Source organism: Canis aureus, chromosome 13, assembly GCF_053574225.1.
Source record: "Canis aureus isolate CA01 chromosome 13, VMU_Caureus_v.1.0, whole genome shotgun sequence".
Classification (NCBI taxonomy): domain Eukaryota; kingdom Metazoa; phylum Chordata; class Mammalia; order Carnivora; family Canidae; genus Canis; species Canis aureus.
The window spans coordinates 26,111,651-26,129,874 of NC_135623.1; the positions used below are offsets into that span (position 1 = coordinate 26,111,651).

The 18,224-nt window shown below is 37.9% G+C and overlaps 1 pseudogene across 1 annotated transcript in view; it reads left to right on the forward strand.

The window, feature by feature from the left end:
- The window catches only part of LOC144282214 (14-3-3 protein theta pseudogene), a 48,515-nt pseudogene extending 30,366 nt beyond the window's left edge, over positions 1–18,149 (forward strand). The window contains exon 5 of the transcript XR_013350554.1: positions 14,079–18,149. The product of XR_013350554.1 is annotated as a 14-3-3 protein theta pseudogene (transcript). The remainder of the gene's footprint in view (positions 1–14,078) is intronic.
- The last annotated feature ends 75 nt before the right edge of the window (positions 18,150–18,224 follow it).

Consider the following 18,224-nt stretch of genomic DNA (forward strand, 5'->3'; position numbering starts at 1 on the left):
ATTTTACTGTCCATTACCTTTGTATTATAGTACAAATGTCAACACAGTTTGAAAGGCAAATTATGTCTTAGTATTATTTTGGAAATAGTTTTGACCTTGCAGATATTTTGAAAGGTTTTCAGGGCCCAAGGGGTCTACAGACCACATTTTGAGAACTGTTGGCCAAGAGCAAATCTTACTTGTAAGTGGTAGCAATCCATTTTTCACATAATTTGCATTCACCCACAATTTTTCACAACTCTGTGAAGAGTCTATGGTCTTTTAACCAATACTGGCCTAACTGTTCTCACTAACCTGCTTACTGGTAATCATGACCCATCATATGCTGTTCTGGTTCCAGCTTATTTCCTCATTTCTAACCCTCCATTTTTCTTGCCAAAATAAAGATTACTGGCCTTTATTTTTGTCTGCCGAATCAAACCCCACATTAATTTTCTAATGATTCCAATTCAATTCTTAGTTTCGTTGCCAGGAATCAACCTAGCCCTTCAGGGTAGAATTTTATTGTATGTATGTATGTGTTTAATGAATTAAATAAATTCATTGATTTTAAAATGAATTTTCTGCAAATCTACTATTTCACTTGCTAGAGAGATAGCTTTTGCTTTGGGCCTTAAAGAGTGACATGATTTGAACAGGTGAAACGAGATTGTACGTTTTTCAAAGTATAAGAAATAATAATAATTGTATTAAGGTAAAAAAGCACAGGTACTGCTTAGGAAAAGGCAAGACGGATGCAGATAAGAGTAATCAAAGACAAGCGCAGAAAGGTACTAAGGGGTCATCTCATGGAAGGTGTTGAATGCCTAAGAGTTCATTTAATAAGCAGTGGGGAGCTACCAGAGATGTTTCAGGAGAGGCAGAGGTAATGGGGTAAAACAGACTCAATAATCAAAGCATTATTTGTGTATGATTTATTTGGCAACTGCCGATGAAAAGAATTTGATGGAGAAAAGAGACTAGAGGCAAAAAAACCAGGTTGGAGGTCTGAACTAGGTTGATAGCCTTAGAAGTAGAGATGGGTGGAAATAGATTTTGAAAACAATGAAGTAAGATCAGTAAGTGGAGAAGTGGTTGTGAAAAAATGATTAGAGCTTCAAATATGAGTTACTGGGAGAATGATAATACTATTCACAGAAATCAGGAAGTCAGAAAAAGGAGCGGTTTGTGTGAGGCAAAATGATGAGTTCAGTTCTCTACCTATTAGGAATATAAGTAGTATATTCAAAGGGAACTAATTTTATACCCTTCAAGAACTGGAACCTAACAGGTATTAAAAGATTGTGGTTATTAGGCGTATAAGTAGCTATACTCAAGGGGGAACTAATTTTATAGCTCTTATGAGAACTGAAACCCAATATATTAGAATATTACAAGACGATAGTTATAGTTGGACTAGTTTTATGTTGTCTCTTTACAATATAAAGGAAAAAAATGCAGTTGGTATTTTAATTCCCTGTGGAGTTTCTTTCTAGACATCTGTAGCTTTCCTGTGGTCCATTTATCACAAAGATATCTCTAATAAAGTGATAAATATTTATTGAATGATTAGCTTGTGTTATTTATTATGCTAAATTTTATCAGTCCATCCTCATAACAACACTTAAAAAGTATTATCTGTATTTTCTTTTTTTTTAAATTTATTTTATTTTATTTATGATAGGCACACAGTGAGAGAGAGAGAGAGAGGCAGAGACACAGGCAGAGGGAGAAGCAGGCTCCATGCACTGGGAGCCCGACGTGGGACTCCATCCCGGGTCTCCAGGATCACGCCCTGGGCCAAAGGCAGGCGCTAAACCGCTGCGCCACCCAGGGATCCCCTATCTGTATTTTCACAAGAGAAATCAAGGTGCAAAGAGGTTAAGTCACTTTCTCAAGGTCAAGCAAGAAACGGAATGACGTTTGAAACCAGGTTCTGTGTGATTTCAAAGTTCTTGTTTCTTCTACTTTACATGGCTAAAGTATTTACGTGCCTTTCTCCTTTTCCTTTTCAGAAAATGAAAAGGAAATAGTGCCTTTTAGCATGGACTATTGGTTTTTACTATACGATTGTATCCAGAGATACATTTAGTATCTGCTCAGGATATCTATATTAAGAAAGTCTTGTGCTTAAAAAGGCTTGACCCTTATTTCTTCCAGTTTTATTGAGATATATTTGACATGCAATGCCGTATAAGCTAAAGGTGTATAGCATAATGATTTCACTTAAAAATATTGTAAAATTATTACTGCAGTAAGTTTAATTGCCATCCATCATCTTATATAGATAAAATTGAAAAAGAAAGTTAAAAAAATTTTTTTTCTCTTGATGAGAACTCTTAGGATTTACTCTTTTTAACAACTTTTCCAGGGCAGCCTGGTGGCTCAGCGGTTTAGCCTCGCCTTCTTCAGCCTAGGGCGTGATCCTGGAGACCGGGGATCCAGTCCCATGTCGGGCTCCCTGTGTGGAGCCTGCTTCTCCCAATGCCTGTGTCTCTGCTCCCCCCCCTCCCCCCGTGTATTCTCATGAATAAATAAATAAAATCTTAAAAAAAAAAACTTTTCCATAAATCAGACAGCTATGTTGACTATCATCATCATGCTGTACATCACATCCCTAGTACTAATATAGCTTGTAATTAGATGTTTTTACCTTTTGACCTCCTTCCTTCAATTCCCTTCTCCTTATCCCCTACTTTGGTAACCACAGATCTGATCGATTTTTTTTTATGAGCTTTATTTATTTATATTTTTAAGTTTAATTTTTATTTGTAAAGATTCTGCATGTAAGTGAGATCTTATGGTGTTTATCTTAATCTGTCTTATTGCCTATAGCATACTGCCCTTAAGATCTACCCATGTTGTCCCAAATAGTAGGATTCCCTCATTTTTATGGATAAATAACATTCTGTTGTATTTATATATGTAATAACTTTTTTACTCTTTCATCCATTGATGGACACTTAAGTTGTTTCCATGTCTTGGCTATTGCAAATAATGCTATGATGAATATAGGGGTACAGATATCCTTTTGAATTTATCTTTTTGTTTCCTTTGGATATATTCCTCAAAGTGGAATTGCTGGGTCATATGGTATTTCTATTTTTAATTTCCTGTTTAAAATACTGTTTTCCACCTGTTTACAATTTCACTAACAGTGCACAAGGGTTCCCCTTTCTTTACATTCTTGCCAATGTCTGTTATTGCCTGTCTTTTTGATGATGGCTATCCTAACTAGTTTGAGGTGATATCTAATTGTGTGTTTTTTTTTTGCATTTTTAATGACTAATGATGTTAAACGTCTTTTTTTATGTACTTGTTGGCCTTTTATATGTCTTCTTTGGAAAAATGTTCAGATTTTTTGCCTATTTTTAATTGGATTATTATTATTCTTACAGTTATTGAGTTGTATGAGTTCTTTATATATTTTGGATGTTAATCCCTTATCAGATAGATATATGGTTTGCAAATATTTTTTTCCCATTCTGTGGGTTGTCTTTTCATTTTGTTGGTTGTTCTTTTGCTGTGCAACAGCCTTTTGGTTTGATGTATTTCTACTTGTTAATTTTTTATTTTGTTGCTAGTACTTTGGATGCCATATCTGAAAAATTTTCACCAAGACCCCTGTAAAGGAGCTTTTTTCCTATATTTTCTTCTATGAGTTTTGACTTTAGGTCTTATTTTTAAGTTTTTAATCCATTTCTAGTTAATTTTTCTAAGTGGTATAAGATAAGGGTCTAGTTTCATTCTTTTACATGTGAATATCACATTTTCCCAGCAGTATTTATTGAAGAGACTTTCTTTCCTCCAGTGAGGGGCTCTCCTTGGGGCATCTACTTTCTTCACTGGAATGACAATTCTTATCCTTTATTTAAGTTTTAAAATGTAACTATAGTAAAGTCATTTGAAAAATAATAAAAAAAATAGGTAAGTTCCTTCTAAAGCCACTTTAAATTTAGACAGCAGAGAAGGCTCTTAATAGCAAGTCTGAGCATTCAAGTGTGGAGGTTTTCCTCTAGACAGAGGATGATGAGTTGGAAATTAATGATATAATTAGCTTCTCCCACAGGATGCAATGAGCAGGGATCCAAGAAAGATATGCCTGTGCTGTCTTTTACATGCACCACCTGGCACTTGGTGCTCAATGATACAAGTCCTTTCCCTTTTGCATTTTACAAAATACTTCCACACATCTCATTTCATTTTTGTATATATTAAAAAGAAAATTACAAGGAATGAACTGTTATTCTTATTGTATTGATACGTAGGAATCTTTATTCGTTGAGGCTGAGAATGATTGGATAATTCTGCAGTTGAATCCCTCTAACCTGAATGTTCTGGATTTGCTAAATTGATCATGTAGGAATTGATCATGTGTCCCTCTGGCCACTGAGCTGTGATGATGACAAAGTCTGATAGGAAAGGTCTTCTTGCCTACGGTCCAAACTGAGCACTTTACCACTTAAGTAAAGACCCATGACACTTTCTGTGTAACACCATGGACTTCCCTTGTGCAGTGGCTGAGGACACTATTGTTAGTCCCTTTATTCCTAGGGTTGAATGGGTCACATTTTGTATTGAAAAATATACCAGTTGTTTAATTTGACAGAGTTCTTTTTTTTTTTTTTTTTTTTTTTTTTTTTTTTTTAATTTGACAGAGTTCTTAAAGTTTCCTGGAAAGTCTCAGACATGAAGTGGAGAAGGTGGAGTTTCTAGAACTGAGCATTTGTATAAGTTAAAAATAGCTTTGAAAGTATATCAGACATAAAGAAAAGTGAAGCATCATGTGATCATGTCACATGAAGGAGACCTGCATGCAAACAGCATAAAAGGAAGATAGAAGATAAGGTTAACTAGATATTCAAAGTTCAGATGATAGAGGAAACTGACAAGGAAGATTATAAATTTTGACTGTAATTTTTTTAAAAAGATTTTATTTATTTATTTGAAAGAGAAAGAACATGGGGGAGGGGTAGAGGGAGAGAGAGAAGCAGAGTCCCTGCTGAGCAGGGAGCCCGATATGGGGCTCAATCCCAGGATCCTTGGGATCATGACTTGGGCCAAAGGCAGATGCTTAACTGACTGAGCCACACAGGCGCCCCTGACTGTAATGTATTTAAGAAACATTTGACTACTAGACTACTAGAAGGAAAGAAATTATTGACAAGGAAAGTCCTATAACCTTATTTAAGACATGTTGTTATGCCTTTATTTCAGGCTCCTTCATTCTGTGAAAAGGGAAGGAAAGCATAATGACGGAGTAACTCAGGAGAACTGCACACCACATGTTCTCCAAAGGAGAGTAGGAGGAGTAACTGTCAGAACGCTACGGGTGATTGGGATGCTTCACTGGCTCTGTCATTAGAGCCTGTGACTCCGGGTCTCAGGATTGTGATTTTGAGCCCACGTGGGATATAGAGATTACTTAAATAAGAAAAAGAAAACTTTTTTTAAGAAGAAGAAGAAGAAAAAAAGAACAGAATGGGTGAATTGTTCTTCCCTCAACTAGTGTAGACACTAGGAAACTAAGAAAATTTCCTTATTACACTAAATTGAGACCTTTACAAAATCAGAATCCTGTATATCATAAGATAGTTAAATTAAGCCCCCTAATATATAATCACCTAGAAAAAAACACAGTGACATCCTGAGTAAGCTAGAATACCTACAAAACAAATTTAAATAGATCTGCATTGGATCCAATATCTATATATCATACCTAATGTCTATATTCTACTAGTGCATGTAATTAATATGTATAAATTCCCTACTATATGCCAGGCACTGAGGATACAGTGTTCATAAGACAGATATGATCCCTGACCTCATGGAACTTGCAGTCTCCTGGGGAAAATAGACATTATTACATAAACAATGCGTTCATTTTTACCTGTACAACTTTGCAAAAAATAAATATCTTTTGAGGTTTTACGCTAGGTGTGGAAGATACCAAAACCACCGTCCTCAAGAAAGTGAAAGTTGAGTCTACTTGGTGGGAATGCATTACAATTGGTAAAACATCTCTAATTACTACTTTTAGTGCTGGGCATTTCCATAACCTTTTAACATGATTCAACTCAAATCCCCTTCTTGCTCAAATTCCCAACTCAATCCACTTGCACCTATTATAGAATACCATTCCTTGTTACCACGGAAGGCAAATCGAAAGAGCCTGTGGATTTTTCCACTGAACTATTTCTCTGTCATATTGAACTTCAGCTGAAATGAAACAGACCTATTTCGTTTCTGTTTCAGAAAACAGAAAGCTGCATTTTCTTTTATCTAAGGGTTTATGGAATTCACAAGATCTGAAAAGTCTGTTTTAGAAAATGGCACAGTGGAGAGCTGAACATAAAGACCCTGGTCCAATAGCTTTATGTCTAGCACTTGTTCTTATGTGTTAACAAGAGTTTTGGATTGTAAGAAATGAATTACCTCACATTTATTGTTTAGACTCTCTAAGGCAATATAACTAGAGGTAAGGGTAAGCACACTGCTCTCCCTCAAAAAACATCAGAGGGACTATTTCTGAGTCATCAGACAAATATAATAAGAACTTATCTCTTGAGTTCACTCCTCTAAAAACAGGAAGGTTTCAGAGCATATGGAGCATTTCAGTTTCTGGTCCCAATTTTGGAGCCATATAATCATTCATCACATCTATTAGCTGACAATCAACAGTACAAGAAATTCAAGTCTTGGGACGCTTGGGTGACTCAGTCCATTAAGCATCTGCCTTCAGCTCACATCATGATCCCAAGGTCCTAGAATCGAGTCCCACATCAAATCCCACATTGGGCTCCCTGCTCAGTGAGGAATCTGCTTCTCCCTCTCTCTCTGCTCCTCCCTCCCCCACTTGTACTCGCTCGCTTTCTCTCTCAAATAAATAAATAAATAAATAAATAAATAAATAAATAAAATCTTTAAAAAAAATCAAAATGTCAGCACTAGTAAATGTTTCACTAAGACTGCAGCAATTTGAGATATATTACCTTTGTGAAATAATTTTAATAGTAAATAACCTTTTAAAAATTCATTCTGGGCTCCTCCAAGAAAAGAAAAATATAAAACCCAAAATAGCATTTCCTAAAAGATTCTGTAGTGTTCCAAAATTGGAAATGTGTGTTTATTTTTTTTTAAGATTTTATTTATTTATTCATGAGAGACACAGGAGAGAGAGGCAGAGACGCAGGCAAAGGGAGAAGCAGGCTCCATGCAGGCAGCCCGATGTGGGACTCGATCCTGGGTCTCCAGGATCATGCCCCGGGCCCAAGGCGGCACTAAACCGCTGAGCCACCCGGGCTGCCCTGGAAATGTGTATTTAAATAAAATTTTTTAAATGATAACAACCATTCCATGGAATGCTTTTTTTTTTTTAATTGGTGATTTTTTGAAAAACAAAAACCAACAACTCTAATTTCAAGTCTTTCTTGATTTCTTTAGTATAAATACAACCACCATGAACAATACCGAGTTACTAACCTGAAATCACTAAAGTTAGAGTTAGAAGACATGTGCACAATCAGCTCTTAGGAGTCTGTGGGAGTGGGCTCCAGCACCCACTGACTGTGATCCGGGGAAAGATAAATATTAATTTATTTTCTGTTAAGGAGCCAAAGACTACATTTTTATCTGATATGGTTCCTAGAAAATCTAGTTTTTGGAATTATACCTAAGTTTGATTTTAATATTTTATCAAACTCAAGATTCCTTTTATAAATCTTTTCAATGTTGTACACGTTGATGTGATTTAGGTTTAAATGTATCAATTTTCCCTAATGAGAAATACAAAGATGTAAATGTTTGTTAGCAAGACAGTGATATTAGAAAGATTTATGTTGCTCAACTTGGCAGTAATGTTTCTTTTCCATTGGATGAGGTAAATTTATATTTAAATTTATATTTATTTATGTCCACCAGATGGCAGACATTTCACAGCAACCTTACTAAAGGACATCTTCATTTTTGCAAGGCTGAGCAATAATTTTTGAAGATTCTAAAGGAAATTAAAAGCACTTTGATTAAACAAGAAATGCAGAAGCACATTTGCAACTTGGATGTACTCTCATTCCCCACCCCACCCCACCCCCCTCCTCCAGCCCACACTACTTCTTTGGGTTCCAGAAGGCATTATGTGACTGCGCTTTTCTGAAATATTTTTCATTATGGAAACATGTCAATTTGAACATGGTTAAAATTGAACTTTTCTTCTCCTTCACTTCTCTTTCACCCTTTCTTTCCAGCTGCTCATTTAAGAAACCTGGAAATCACCCTTGATAATTCCACTTTCCCTGCCTTTTCTATTGAATTCATCATCAATCCTACTGATTCTTATCTGTCATTTTTCCTTGGGATGATTGCCATAGTTTCCTAACCCATCTCCCTTCTCTTGTCCACACAACAGAAATAGCATTGTTTTAAAAATGTAAATCAGAACATGTTATTTTTTTCTTAAATCCTTCAGTGGCTTACATTAACTTGAAGAAATTTTTTTCTTTCAATGTTGATTTTTTTTTCCTTTTAAGGTAATTAGCTTCTTACTTATTAAAACAGTCTCAGGGCAGCCCTGGTGGCTCAGTGGTTTAGCGCCACCTTTGGCCCAGGGCGTGATCTTGGAGACCAGGGATCGAGTCCCACGTCGGGCTCCCTGCGTGGAGCCTGCTTCTCCCTCTCCCTGTGTCTCTGCCTCTCTCTCTCTCTCTGTGTGTGTCTTTCATGGATAAATAAATAAAATTTAAAAAAATAAAATAAAATAAAACAGTCTCAGAATAAACTAGTGAATGTGAGCAGATAAAAGGAAAAGCAATAAGCTCCAATAATTCCACTTGATGCAGCTACTTGGTTCTGTAGTATAGTGCGGGTGCTCTCAACAGAAAATATAAGTTGTTACTTTAGTGTCCCTAGGATCATAATGTACATGCCACCTACCATAGGCAGATCTTAGGATATTATTTTGAGGGTATGGAATTCTCCTGAGAGAAATTGTGAAGGGAACTTAGGAATGATGGTTAGATCAGAAAACAATAATATGGGGATCCCTGGGTGGCTCAGAGGTTTAGCGCCGCCTTCAGCCCAGAGCCTGATCCTGAAGACCCAGGATCGAGTCCCACGTCGGGCTCCCTGCATGGAGCCTGCTTCCCCCTCTGCCTGGGTCTCTGCCTCGCTCTCTCTCTCTCTCTCTGTCTCTCATAAATAAATTTAAAAAAAAGAGAGAACAATATTAAGAGCTTTTGACTAGAAAATGTTGAGATACATCTGCCTCAGTTCCTTGGGAGGATTCTTCACTGTTCCAGTTACCTATTGCTGTATAACAAACCACCTCAACTCAGTAGCCCAGGACAATAGTCTGTTTATTATTATCAACACTCATGGCTCTGAGGCTGACTAGTTTCAGTTAAGCCCAGCTTTCTGTGGTTGCAGTCAGACTGTGGCTGGAGCTGGAGTCATCTTGAGGCTTCTGCATCCACGTGTGTACAGGAGTAGGGGCTGTTGGCTGGGACCTCATCAAGGGCTTTTGGCCGGAACATGTACACATGTCCTTTCGATGTGGCTTAGGCTTCTTCACAATAATTGATCAGTGTGGGTGCATAAAGACTTAGCCATCTTAGCCCAACCTGGCACAGTGCAGAAGGGCCATTCTAGCTCTACAGTTCCCTGTAGCATCAGCCAAGGCTGTCACTGTGATGGCATCACAGCTCAACTTCTCTGTGTATTCTTGCTTCCTTCCCTTCCACAGTTGCTAGTCCTGTGGCTTTCCTTAATAAATATCATACACATTAACTTAGTCTTAGAGTTGGTTCCTGGGGAACCCAGTTTAAAACAACATGGAAACTATGAATTCAGTAGGGAAGGCTAGCTAGTGAGCACTAAATGAACCATAATCATATGAAGCCAGTCAGTGTCGGTGCCAGAATTTCCATTTGGGCACATTGGGAGCTGTATTCTGTTTTGTGTATGTGTGTGTGTTTGAGGATATTGGGATGGGGAAGGGGAACTCATTTTGTGGACATATTTTGAAGTTACTTACGTATAAGTACAATATGACTTCATTGTATATTTATTTGTGGGGCTTGTCTGGGCAGCTGATGGAGATAAAGGGATGAGAATAAAAGACCCTGCATACATATGCACATCCCCGCACTCCTTCTTTGCCACTCTTAGGATGACCATCTAAGGTTGGCTGAAAGAGTTGTGGAATTCTTCAGAAAGTCTTGTAAAGAATTGAGGCACTTAGCATTGTTGGTGGTGCTTTGTGGCCAAAGATGAGCAAGAGAATAATCATGGGGGCAGAATCAGAGATTGCAATGACATAGCTGATGGAGCGTACACAAACCGGTAACATTCACGGCTTAAATTAATATTGTCCTGTAGGAAATTCACTTGATGACTTTAAGAAGTTTGTTAGAGTCTGTTTGGGAATCAAGCAAAAAACTCAGAGCTTCAAAACTCATTCTCTCCCAAATATTAATATAATTTACTCCCTTTGTTTCCTTTAACTTTTTGTGAAGTATCACTTTCTCAAGTCTCTGCTTAAACTAGAACCTCTTTTGATGATAGATATTTTCTGATCTGTGGCCTGTAGAACAGAGATATCTAGCATGCAGGAAGAGGGAAGAATGGAGACTCCGAGGGAAGCAGAGGCCTCACTCCAGGATAGCGAGCCTTTTTTGATTTCCCATTGGTGCTTGCAGCCCTGGATCCTGTATCTCTGCTCTTTTTCCCCTTTTCATGTAACTCAGTTGGATCTCTATCAGTTGCCACCAAGATTTATTTATTTTTTATTTATTTTTAATTTTATTTATTTATTCATAAGAGACACAGAGAGAGGGCAGAGACACAAGCAGAGGAAGAAGCAGGCTCCATGCCGGGAGCCCGACGTGGGACTCAATCCCGGGACTCCAGGATCGTGCCCTGGGCCAAAGGCAGGCGCTAAACCTCTGAGCCACCCAGGGATCCCCTCTTTTTTCTCTTATAGAGAAGCAGACACTGCTCAGCAGCATAAAGGTATTTCTGTTAAAAGATTGAATCTAAGATGTTCAGAAAAGTATCAGTCTAATATTTCTCTTCCATTTGGGGACACTTGTAAAAACATAATCTTGGGGGACCTGGATGGTTCAGTTGGTTAAGCATCTGACCCTTGATTTCAGCTCAAGTCATAATCTCCTGTGTCATGAGATTGAGCCCTGCTTCCGGCTCTACCCTCAGTGGGGAGTCAGCTTGCAGAGTCTCTCCCTCTGCTTCCCCCCACCCCCAATTTGTGCACACACACCCTCTATCAAATAAGTAAATCTTTTTTTTTAAACCCATAATCCTGTACTGTTTCTCTTTTTTTTGTTGTTTTGTTTTTGTTTTTCGTTATTATAACTCTTTGTATACTTATACAGAGGGTCTTTTAAAGGGAGGCAGGCAGGCAGACTTGAGGAGACATTGCTTGCTATGTCCTCTGAAAAGGTCTCTACGACCTGCAACAGTCTGCAGGTCTGTTTATCTTAATAATTTGCTTCCTTAGTAATTATTTTTAAAATGACATCTCTACTTTTTAAAAGGTAATTAAATATTTGTGAGGTTTCTTTGTTAAGCCAGAAGAAGAGTTTTAGAATGTCTTTTTCCCTTTATGCACAAATGAAAAATATCTTTGACTCTTGGTTTCCTTATTCAAATAGGAATAACTGTCTCATTAACTGGGGGACCAGTCAAGGTTACAGTGCTTCCCAATTCAAACTTATCTTAATTGTTATCACCCATTTTCTTTTCATTAACTGATCCCTAGTATTAGGGGGAAGTACTTTAATTTCATAGATCTTTATATCCTGTTATTTCCCAAACAATATTAAAAGACAGTATTTCCTATTATTTCCCAAACAATATCAAAATATATAAAAAAGACTATTTTTATACTGTAGTATAAACTTACTGCTTATCAGGATTCTTAGGGGGCTGAGTCTGAGTGCTACTTGAAGAAAAACATAATTTGATTTTTGTAGTCTCTTAGAAAGGCATAAAACTCTCTATAAAATCATTTTGTCAAAAAATAAAATAAAATAAAATAATTTTGTCAGGAAATCAGACTTGCTTTTGGGTGCATATCCAAATGTTATTTATCTTATCTGGTGTACTTGAATGGTATCTTCTGAATTTTGGAGATCTGCTTGGTTCTAGGATTGTTTGTTTGAATACATAGTCCAGGCCTGGGCAATACTAAGAAAGGGGGGTAAGGTGTTGGTGAATTGGGGCCTTGTATCTTTGGTGAGATTAGTCAGAGGTATCCCTTAAATCAAGGCTGCCTAGGGTTTCTCAAATGCAGGCGTTGTTTTTGTTTTTGCCACATTTATCTAAAGAATGGATTTTGTCTTCTCATTTCTTTATTACCCTTGGTGCATACTGCGTCATCTACCTCTTAACATATTATCCATGCAATTAAAGCACAAAGCTTTTGTAACACATGTGGGGAAATCTTTGCACACTTACAAAGAGGTAATCTGATTTACAGACTAATTTCTTCATTTGCTTCTAGTCCATATAGGGAACTTTTCCTGATTTTTTAAGACATGAGATTTCTTTCCTTCAATTATTTTTCAGGTTGACTTTTGGGTTCAGAATGAAGTTCATTTCATGGCAGCTTGTAACATCTTGTATTTTTACACTTTAAGTCTCTTACTCATTGAAGCTTATTCTTAACCAGCCCCTCTTTTCCCCAGGCATGTGGGCTCCGACAATTCCCTTGATTTTTTCCCTTTTTTAAAAATAATTTCCCAAGGGTGCTGGGATGGCTTAGTTGGTTAAGGTCTGACTCTTGATTTCAGCTCAGGTCATGATCTCAGGGTTGTCAGATGGAGCACGCACAGCAGGGTGTCTGCTTAAGATTTTCTCCCTCTACTCACCAGTCCCCCCCACTCACACTCGTGCTTTCTCTCTCTCTCCCCCCCCCCCAAATAAATCATCTTAAAAAAAAAAAAAGAAAGAATTCCCCAATTCTTGGGAGTTTCAAAGCCACCTAGCTAGTAAATAAAGAAGCCATAATTCAAAACCAGGCAGTTTCTTTCTAGAGCCTGGAGTCTTAGTCACTGTAGTACCTCTATTCAACTATGGACATGGGATGGGCATGAGGCAGAAGACTGAAGACAAGAGAGAGAGGTTCCAGTGCGGTTATTCCAAGCACCAGTTCAGGGATCCGCTTAAGAATAGGTCAGGTAATACAGCTGGGCTAGCTTTAAAAAAACAAAACCAAAGGCAGGGTGGGTACAGTTTTTGTTTTATCATTGTCTCAACCTCAATATCCATTCCAAATCTTCTTCGTACTTTCTTCTTGTAGACTTTGGGTCTACATGAAAGTAGAATTCTTAGAAAAAAATTTTTTTTCAAGTTCCCGAAGTAGAGCATGCTGATTGGTACCCTCCTCCCCAGCTAGGAACATACGGATGAGCAGGCGCTCATGCACACACACACATCCATTCTCTGTATGACAGATGCTGTAATTAACCCTTTAAGAACTACCAAAGTACAAATTTCTCTCATTTTCAGTTCTTTTCTTTCCAGGTCTTCCCAGTACTTGCTTATTTCTTCCAGTAATACTAACATACCTGTTCCAGTCACAGTTGCTGCATAAGAAACCACTTCCAATTTAGTGGAGTCAAACCACAATTATATTATGGTTTCTATGAATTAGGCTCACTAGTGACATGAGACCCTGACTGAAGTTGGAATAGTATATGTGGCATTCTAGAGCTACAAAACAAGAGTGTTCCAGCCAAAAGGATGGAAACTGCATCACCTTTAATGACCTAGCTAGCTTCAGTGTCTTTGATTATAAGCAAGTTACAAGCCTGCCCAGATCTGTTATTCCATTGCTTTTTTCCTCTCCATTGCATAAGATCGAGATGAAATCACAGTCCCAAATCACAGTCCCAAAAGGAACCTCAAAAGTCACCTAGTCCAATCCTCTACTTCATGCAAGTGTTAATTACTCTCTGGAAAAAGGATTCTGTTATTTACATTGACTTTCTCCTCAAATTTCAATCTTTTTTTTTTTTTAAAAATGTGAGTTCTAACAAATTTTATCCTTCATTTTATTTTTATTTATTTATGTATTTATTTGACAGAGTGAGAGAGCACAAGCACAGAGGGAGAGGAAGAAGCAGGCTTCCTGCTGAACAGAGAGCCAGGTCTGAGTTCAATCCCAGGACCCTGGGACCATGACCTGAGCTGAAGGCAGACTCAACAGACTGACCTACCCAGGTGCCCCAGCACTTCATTTTATTTTTAATAGTCATACATATTTTTGCAAAATTATTCAAGAAGTTTAATAATACAGTAATAATTACTTTTAAAGAATTAACAGTTTAAATGAAACAGAATAACTGTATACATAGTAAAAGGACAAGCATAGGCCCAGACTATGAGTAAGTGCTCAAGGAAAGGACAGTTTAAAGAATAGTCAGAAACCTCTACTTAACCCCACATGAGGGTGGGGTTCTCATGATGAGATAGTGCATGTGCTCCTTCTCTCTCTCCTTGAGCGCCTCAACTCCCAATATGAAGATACACATGAAGGCAACCATCCACAAACTATAGAACCTGCCAGCACCTTAATCTTGGAATTCCTAGCCTCTGGAACTGTGAAAAATAAATGTCCGTTATTTAAGCCACCCAATCTACAGTATCTTAGTGGTTTGAATTGACTGACACTAAGGAAATTGAATATTTGGGTTTAGAAATGCATTTTCCCATAGGAAACTTCATTTAAATAATGATTCATTTCTGAGGTAAGCCATTAACTGAATCCATAATGTAGTTGAAATATGAAATATTTCAAAATAAAAAGTTTAAACTATTATAATATCAGTTTTTATTTTTTATTTTATTTATTTTTAAGGTTTTATGTATTTATTTGACAGAGCACAAGCTGGGGGAGTGGCAGGCAGAGGCAGAGAGAAACAGGCTCCCTGCCGGGCAAGGAGCCATGTGGGGCTCAATCCCAGAACTCTGGGATCATGACAGTTGAACCAACTGAGCCACCCAGGTGCTCCTAATATTGGTTTTTAAATACAACAGGTAAATAAAGCATTTGTTTGTGTAGCAGGAGCCCTGGGTTCAGTCCTCGCTTCTGTTCTTCTCTGGCTGAATCTGACCAAATCATTTTACCTCTCTGTCCCTCAGTTTCTTTACTTGTAAAATGAAAGGGTAGGAAAAGTTCTGGAAAAAGTATGTTTTAAAAAAATTCCTTCCCATTCCACACCCACTAAAAGAAACTCAAAGAAGCAAACTAGAGAAGGAAACTTTATCCACACTGAAACTAAGAAATGCCCTAACTTCATACTACAAATTCTAAAGAACATTATCAACAACTTAGCAGAGAAGCCAGGCTATGATACATGGTTCTCTTGCTTCTGCACAAATGCAAACCATGTAGAGATTGAGGTTCCTCTAACTATTCATTTTTAGAAGAATAAGAGCTTCAAAGGATGGGTGGCCTTCAGGAAAAACAGCAAACTCCCTGCTTTGAGTCATTACCCTGCTAAAGATCTCCAGGAGACAATAGCATGTCCAGAAGTTCTATTTAGGGTGGATGGGAGGCTACAGATTGGTTAGAACAGGAGCCTTAAAGCTGATTTTGCAAAGCACTTTATATGACTGAGGATACATCAGAGTTCAATATTAAAGAGTTGGGGAGGAGACACCTCTAAAATTATGGGGCCAGTAATCCCTAGGTACCTTTCAACTCTGCCATTGCCAAAAATAATAGGATAGGAGGAGAAAACCTTCAATAAAGGAGAAATGCATTCCTTCTTAGAAACTACTCGAGGGATGCCTGGGGGGCTCAGTGGTTGAGCATCTGCCTTTGGCTCAGGGCGTGATCCTGGAGTCCTGGGATCGAGTCCCGCGTCAAGCTCTCTGCATGGAGCCTGCTTCTCCCTCTGCCTCTGTCTCTGCCTCTCTCTCTGTGTGTCTCTCATGAATAAATAAAGAAAATCTTAAATATATATATATATATAAAATAAAATAAAGGTTGAACTCTATAAATGGTCTCTATGGCTCTTTTCAACTCTAATATTCTAAGACTTGGTGGATAAGAAATCTTTATCTTGAATATTGGTACTTAGCAAAATATAGATTTAAGTGAAAGTGAGTGAAGTGGTCAGTAAGGACTTCATAATGATTCTGAGGGGTGCTCCGAACAACTTTCAAATATATTAGATTCAAGTTTTCTGTGATCATTGATTTTACCCCCAATATTGAGACTCTGCTGCAGGAAGGTCAAGAGCATGATCCTCAAGGTTAGGCACATGGAGAGTAGTCTTTGAGTTTGTAAATGGAACAAAGAAAGTGGGAGTGAAATTTTTCTATGAGTGAGCCAAGATTTGGAAGCAGAAAGAAAGACAGGTTGAAAATGGTGTGTAGGAAGGACCTCTGCTAAAGCCAGATGTTAATCAGAGTAGCTGCAGAGATGAGAAGGCTCTTGAGGAGGACTCCTCCATATCCTATTGATGCTCACACCCTTGATGCCTTGCCACATGCTCCTCCGTGTCCTGGTCCTGGAGCCCCATCAGTCCTGCTTGCAGCCTGCCCACTGAGAACACAGAGTGATCCCGAAGGCAAGCTGGCTGAGCAGGCCAGGTGCTTCGACATATCCACCCGTGTGAAGGCCATGATGGATCCTGGAGCCAAGCTGCCCAGTCAGAGTTTAACCTGCTCTGGGTGGCCTGTAAGAATGTCTTCAGGGACTGCAGAGGTCCTTGGAGGATCTTCTCAATCATGGAGCAAAAGATGAACATTTCTGACCGGAAGTTGCAACTGCTTAAGAACTACTGGGAAAAAGAGTCTGAACTGAAATTCATCTGTACCACTGTCCTGCAGTTGTTGGACGAGTACTTAATAACCAATGCAACTAATTCAGAAAGGGAAGTCTATTATCTGAAAATGGAGTTTACTTCTAGTAACCCTTGTTGCACATAGTAACAATTGAAAACAAACTATAGATAATTCTGGAGAAGCTTTCCAAAAGGCATTCGACATAAACTAAAGAGATGGAACCCACACGCCAATCTATGTTGGGCTGACTCTTTTCTGTAGTCTACTGTGAGGTCCATAGTAACCCTGAGCGTGCCTGCACACTGGCTGAAACCACTTTTGTTGTTGCTTTACTGAACATAACATACAGTATCATATTAGTTTCAGGTGTGCAAATGATTTGACATTTGTATACATTACTCGGTGCTCACCACTATAGGCGTACTTTTAATCCCCTTACCCATTTTCCCCATCTCCCCACCTACTTCCTCTCTGGCAACTATTAGATTGTTCTCTGAATTTTTGCTCTGTTTTTTTTTTTTCTCCTTTTTAGTTTGTTATTATATTGTATTTGTCTTTGTCTGTCTTATTACTTCACTTGGCATTTTACCCTCCAAGTCCATTTATCTATATTGTTGCAAATGGCAAGATGTAATTCTTTTTTTTTTTTTTTTTTTTAGCTGAATGATATTTCACACTACATCTTCTTATCCATCTATTGATGGACACTTGTGTTGCTTCCATATAGTGGCTACTGTAAATAATGATGTAAAGAACATAGGAGTGCATATATCCTTTTGAATTAGTGGATAAATACCCGATATTTAGTGAAATTACTGGATCATATGGAAATTCTATTTTTAATTTTTTAAGGCACCTGCAAACTGTTTTCCACAGGGATTGTACCGATTTGTGTTGTTGCCACCAACAGTGCAGTAGTGTTCCTTTTTCTCTTCGTCTTTGTCAACACTTGTTTCTTGTCTTTTTTATTCTAGTCATTCTGACGAGTGTAATGATACTGCATTGTGGTTTTGGTTTGCATTTCCCTGATGATTAGTAATGTTGAGCATCTTTTCATGTGTCTGTTGTCCATCTCTATGACCTTGGAAAAAATGTCTATATGAGTCCACTGCCCATTTTAATTGGATTGTTTGTTTTCTTTTTGGTGTTCAGTTGTATAAGCTCTTCATATATTTTGGATATGAACCCTTTCTTGGACATATCATTTACAAATATCTTCTCACATTCGCAGATTACCTTGTCATTTTGTTGATGGTTTTCTTTGCTATGCAAAGGCTTTTAAGTTTGATATAGTTCCAATTGTTTATTTTTTTTATTTTATGTTTCTATGGCCAGTATTTTTTAAAGATTTTATTTATTTATTCATGACAGATGCAGAGAGAAGCAGAGGGAGAAGCAGGCTCCCTGCAGGGAGCCCGATGTGGGGCTCGATCCCG